Raw genomic sequence first — 6,000 nt, forward strand, 5'->3', positions numbered from 1 at the left:
TCTTGCACTTTAAATGGGTTTTTACCATGCAAAATTTTATAACATCATGCATTAGTTATTTGGAAAATATTGGTTATGAAGACTGATGACATATTGCACCACATAATATCAAAAAATTACATGTGTTATATCATCACCATTCTCAACAGTAGAGCCTTTTAAGTATCAAAGACTAAGTTCATAATGGTGAAATACAGTTTTCTAAAATTCCGAGTTTCAGCTGGTGCTGTGGCTCACTCCTGTAATCCTAGCTACTCAGGAGGCTGAGGTGGGAGGATCACTTGAACTCAGGAGTTGAGGCCAGCCAACATGGTGGGACCCCCATCTCCATAAAAATAAATAAACAAACAAATAAACAAATAAAATTCTAATTTTAACTTGAAAATATAACTGACCATAGTTTGTTATTAGTGATTCTATCAAGTAAATTGGCTCCCTACAACTTATCCCAATAGTCTCATTCTCATGGAATTAATTTTCATTCTAATGGTTTGGGGTCTGAAGCCTGGCACCATAAGGTCACCTGCTTCTGAACTGAAATGATCCTAGAAATCATGAATCTCAAATCCCTCATTTCATCCTTCTCCTGAGTCTCTCAGGCTGTCTTTCTAGACTGTTTCTTCCAGAAGACCCTATTCAGGTCTGCAGCGTATAGCAAAGGCCCTCAGGCCCATGGGACGACACAAAAATCACCAAGTGATGATGCCCAGAATGATTTAGATTAATGGATCACAGTGTCCAACAATACCAGAATGTCTTTTAAAAGACATTTGTTAGTCATCGTCATTCCATTTAGGTAAATACAATCATTTACATTCTCATTCTCCTAAACATTTTTTTTTTTTGGTTGCTTAACTGATTTTAATAACATAACATGACGTAAAGACCCTAGACTTGATATAATCATTATGCAAAATACATAGATGAATACTGTCTTCTTTCAAAAATATAATGTAAATAAGCAAGATGTGAAAATAGGTAAGTTTCCATCAGATAAATGAAAATTTTTTTAAAAGAAAGTTTTCCTTTCCATGTTATTTGAAGAAGGAAAATTTCATCTTAAACAATATTCAAGTTTATTGAACAAATTTTTAAAAGTATTACAAAATGTTTAACTTTCATCAGTTGCAAGGTTTATGTTGCTCCCAAATTTTGCATCTAAGTGAACTTTCAAATCTGCTAACACATGCAGAATTGATTCCACTCTGGATTCTAAGGCTTCAGTATCTTCTTTCAAAATTTTCTTTGCTTCTTCTAACATTTCCCTTGTTTCCTCCAGAAAATGGCTGATAGAACATCACAATTTGATGAGGTATCATGAAGTAGCCGTCATCCGCAAGCATGACGTCGTCCCCAGCAGCTTCTAAATTTTGGAGTTGCTTCTTTTTTACCTCTTATTTCTTCCTGCAGCTCTGTAATTCTGTTTGTATTCCATGCAAATTTGTTTATCTTTTGTTGATCTCCGAAAGTAACACTGACATCTTCTTTTCTTTTTTTGAGACAGAGTCTCACTTTGTTGCCCAGGCTAGAGTGCCGTGGCATCAGCCTAGCTCACAGCAACCTCAAACTCCTGGGCTCAAGCGATCCTTCTGCCTCAGCCTCCCAAGCAGCTGGGACTACAGGCATGTGCCACCATGCTTGGCTAATTTTTTCTATATACTTTTAGTTGTCCAGCTAATTTCTTTCTTTTTTTTTTTTTTTTTTTTAAGTAGAGACAGGGGTGTCGCCCTTGCTCAGGCTGGTCTCGAACTCCTGAGCTCAAACAATCCTCCTGCCTCGGCCTCCCAGAGTGCTAGGATTACAGGCATGAGCCACCGTGCCCGGCCACACTGACATCTTCTGCAACCACCTTCTTCACAGTGGCCTCAGTCTTCAGTCTCCTAAACATTTAGTGGAAGTAAAATAGCTTATTCCGACCAGTAAAGCCAGTAAAGGAAATCTGGAAAGTTCAGATTAATTAGGCTTTCTATGAGAAAATAAACTTAATTTTTGAATAAATGAATATTATGCGAACATTATTTTCTATACTGTGATTATAAAGAGCTGTCTTCTTCTTATTTTTTTTAAGAGACAGGGTCTTGCTCTGTTGTCCAGGCTGGAGTACAGTAGTGCAATCATAGCTCACTACAACCTTGAATCCCTAGGCTTAAGCAATCCTCCCACCTCACCCTCCCAAGTAGCTAGGACTACGGTCGTGCAACACCATGCCTGGCTAATTTTATTCGTTTTTTGTAGAGACAAGGTCTCAATATGTTGCCCAGGCTGGTCTTGAACTCCTGGACTCAAGCAAGCCTTCTACCTGGGCCACCCAAACTGCTGGGATTACAGGAGTGATCTACCACGACTAGCCATGTGCTATCATTTAAGATGAACTAAAGCTATCAAATCAACCATCCTTTACTTGGGATTGGGCTACTGTCCAGTGAGTGAGGGCAGTACTGCTAACACCTACACAACATGCCTGCATCAACTACAGCTTTGCTTTAATCTTCAAAAACTTCTTTTCCGGCCAGGCGCAGTGGCTCACGCCTGTAATCCTAGCACTCTGGGAGGCCGAGGCGGGTGGATCACTCGAGGTCAGGAGTTCAAGACCAGCCTGAGCAAGAGTGAGACCCCGTCTCTACTAAAAATAGAAAGAAATTATATGGACAGCTAAAAATATATATAGAAAAAATTAGCCGGGCATGGTGGCGCATGCCTGTAGTCCCAGCTACTCGGGAGGCTGAGGCAGAAGGATCGCTTGAGCTCAGGAGTTTGAGGTTGCTGTGAGCTAGGCTGACGCCACAGCACTCACTCTAGCCTGGGCAACAGAGTGAGACTCTGTCTCAAAAAAAAAGAAAAAAAAAAACTTCTTTTCCAAAAAAAAGAAAGAAAGAAAGAAAAGGATAGAAGAGGTCAGGAGCAGGGGGAAGCTAGCAAATCAGTCTGTATTAGTCAGCTCTGGCTGCCATAACAAAAAAGCACAGAAATTTATTTCTCAGTTCTGGAGGTTGGAAGTTCCAGATCAAGGTCCTGCAAAGTTTGGTTTCTGGTGAGGGCTCTCTTCCTGGCTTGCAGGTGGCTACATTGCCCTCACATGGCTTTTATCTGAGCGGCTGTGGAGAGAGAGCAAGCTCTCCAGTGTTTCTTCTTATAAGGACACTAATCCTATCATATCAGGGGCCCACCCTTGTGATCTCATTTAACCTTAATTACTTCCTTAAGCCAAATACAGTCATATTGAGGGTTAGGGCTTCAACCTATGAATTTGGGGGGGGGACACAATGCAGTTCATAGCACAGTCTTTTTTTTTTTTTTTTTTTTTTTTTTTTTGAGACAGAGTCTCACTCTGTTGCCCAGGCTAGAGTGAGTGCCGTGAGGTCAGCCTAGGTCACAGCAACCTCAAACTCCTGAGCTCAAAGGATCCTCCTGTCTCAGCCTCCCGAGTAGCTGGGACTACAGGCATGCACCACCATGCCCGGATAATTTTTTCTATATATATTTTTAGCTGTCCATATAATTTCTTTTTTTTTTTTTTTTTCTTTTTTTTTTTGAGACAGAGTCTCACTCTGTTGCCCAGGTTAGAGTGAGTGCCGTGGCGTCAGCCTAGCTCACAGCAACCTCAAACTCCTGAGCTCAAGCGATCCTCCTGTCTCAGCCTCCCGAGTAGCTGGGACTACAGGCATGCACCACCATGCCCGGATAATTTTTTCTATATATATTTTTAGCTGTCCATATAATTTCTTTCTATTTTTAGTAGAGATGGGGTCTCGCTCTTGCTCAGGCTGGTCTCGAACTCCTGAGCTCAAACGATTCGCCCACCTCGGCCTCCCAGAGTGCTAGGATTACAGGCGTGAGCCACCGTGCCCGGCCCATATAATTTCTTTATATGTTTTTAGTAGAGATGGGGTCTCGCTCTTGCTCAGGCTGGTCTCGAACTCCTGAGCTCAAACGATCCGCCCACCTCGGCCTCCCAGAGTGCTAGGATTACAGGCGTGAGCCACCTCGCCCGGCCGCACAGTCTTATTTGTGCTATATTTGTCTAAAGATTTATTTTATCTTTATTTTGTCAAAATAAATCCTTATTTATCTATGAATTTATTTTGACATACCTCACTTACTTGAACAGAAGACTCTCATAGCATCTTCTGTATTTATTTCTGTATTTATATATCAAATAGTAACAACTATATACCTTACTGATCATGCAAAAATAGTAATAATAAAAACTATAAATTATGTTTGAATGCTTTAATGTTGAAGTTCTCTTAGCATTTTCCTTGCTATGTGTTAACCTAACATCAGTCTGCATTTTTTTTCTTTTTTTGAGACAGGGTCTTGCTCTCTTGCCCCAGGTAGAGTGCAGTGGGGTCATTGTAGCTCACTGCAACCTCAAATTCCTGGGCTCAAGCGATCCTCCTGCCTCAGCCTCCTGGGTAGCTGGGACTACAGGAACATGCCACCACACCCGGCTAATTTTTCTATTTTTTGTAGAGATGGGGTCTCACTCTTGCTCAGGCTGGTCTCGAACTCCTGACCTCAGCAATCCTCCTGCCTCAGCCTCCCAAAGTGCTAAGATTACAGGCGTGAGCCACCGCCCCTGGCCAGAATTTTTTATTTCTCATCTTGTAATCTAGCAGCCAGCCATTCATTCAATTCAAAACTAACTTTTTTTCCCCCCAAGTTTTACCTTCAGCAAATGCCTAAAGTTTTCCTAAAGTATAATTCATTTCTTTGCTGGGAATTCTTGAGTTCCATTATTTTTAGATTTATAGAAATGCTTACTAGTTTCCATAAGCAAGTCAAAACAGAAGTTTCCCTTAATTTAAGAGACTTTCTATTTTCCTCATGTGACAGGACTCCAGAGGTGGCCATTTGCTCCAAAGGTAATGGCGCTTGTGTCTGAGAGTCCATCTTGCGCCTCTTGCAATGTCTGTTTCTCTCCAGAGGGGGCGTGTCTACCCATGAAGATCTGCCCACGGTGAGGGTATTTTTATCCCTTTTGTTCCGCAATGCATGCAGAATGCAGGTCTACCTGGGCGATGCAGCTGAGGATGATGTGGACAGACAGTGGTGGGCAGGGGCCCTGCTGCACCTGCAGGCACCTTCTTTTCAGCTTTCCCCTTCTCCCCCTCTGGAGGCCCTGCTTGGCCTCAATCATTGCTCTGGCCAATCCATGGGGACGTCCCAATCATTCATGATGGCGGCCATTCCGGCCCACACCTCACCCCAGCTTTTGCCACCCTCCCCGCTTCTCTCTGGGTCCTCCTAATGTCACTGTTCTATGATTTCAACAGATCAAAGTAAAAATTTTATTACAGAAGACAGTAATGCTAGGCGGAAAGAATGGCACATGGCAAGTCTCCTTGTCAGGAGCCCATCCAGTGAGGAGATGGTGGAGACACAGTGAGTAATCAGTTGCAAACCGTAGGTGACACCCGTGGCTCCTCCAACTGGGACAAGGCAAAAAAAAAATGCCAGCAATTCCTTCATAGTACCTGGGCATCTTACACTCTGGAGAGCCCATAATTCATTATAAAGATAGCTATTTAAGAGGTAAGTTCTGGCCGGGCGTGGTGGCTCACGCCTGTAATCCTAGCACTCTGGGAGGCCGAGGTGGGCGGATCGTTTGAGCTCAGGAGTTCGAGACCAGCCTGAGCAAGAGCGAGACCCCATCTCTACTAAAAAATAGAAAGAAATTATATGGACAGCTAAAAATATATATAGAAAAAAATTATCCGGGCATGGTGGCGCATGCCTGTAGTCCCAGCGACTCGGGAGGCTGAGACAGGAGGATTGCTTGAGCTCAGGAGTTTGAGGTTGCTGTGAGCTAGGCTGATGCCACGGCACTCACTCTAGCCTGGGCAACAGAGTGAGACTCTGTCTCAAAAAAAAAAAAAAAAAAGAGGTAAGTTCTTCTGGGAGTCTCTGAATCTATTCTTGCTCTGGGGGCTGCCTGATTTTAAAAAAGAGTTAAGCTCTTCTGTCATAGAGCATATTTCCTTATTTATGAATAGGTGT

Source organism: Eulemur rufifrons, chromosome 8 (assembly GCF_041146395.1).
Source record: "Eulemur rufifrons isolate Redbay chromosome 8, OSU_ERuf_1, whole genome shotgun sequence".
NCBI lineage: Eukaryota > Metazoa > Chordata > Mammalia > Primates > Lemuridae > Eulemur > Eulemur rufifrons.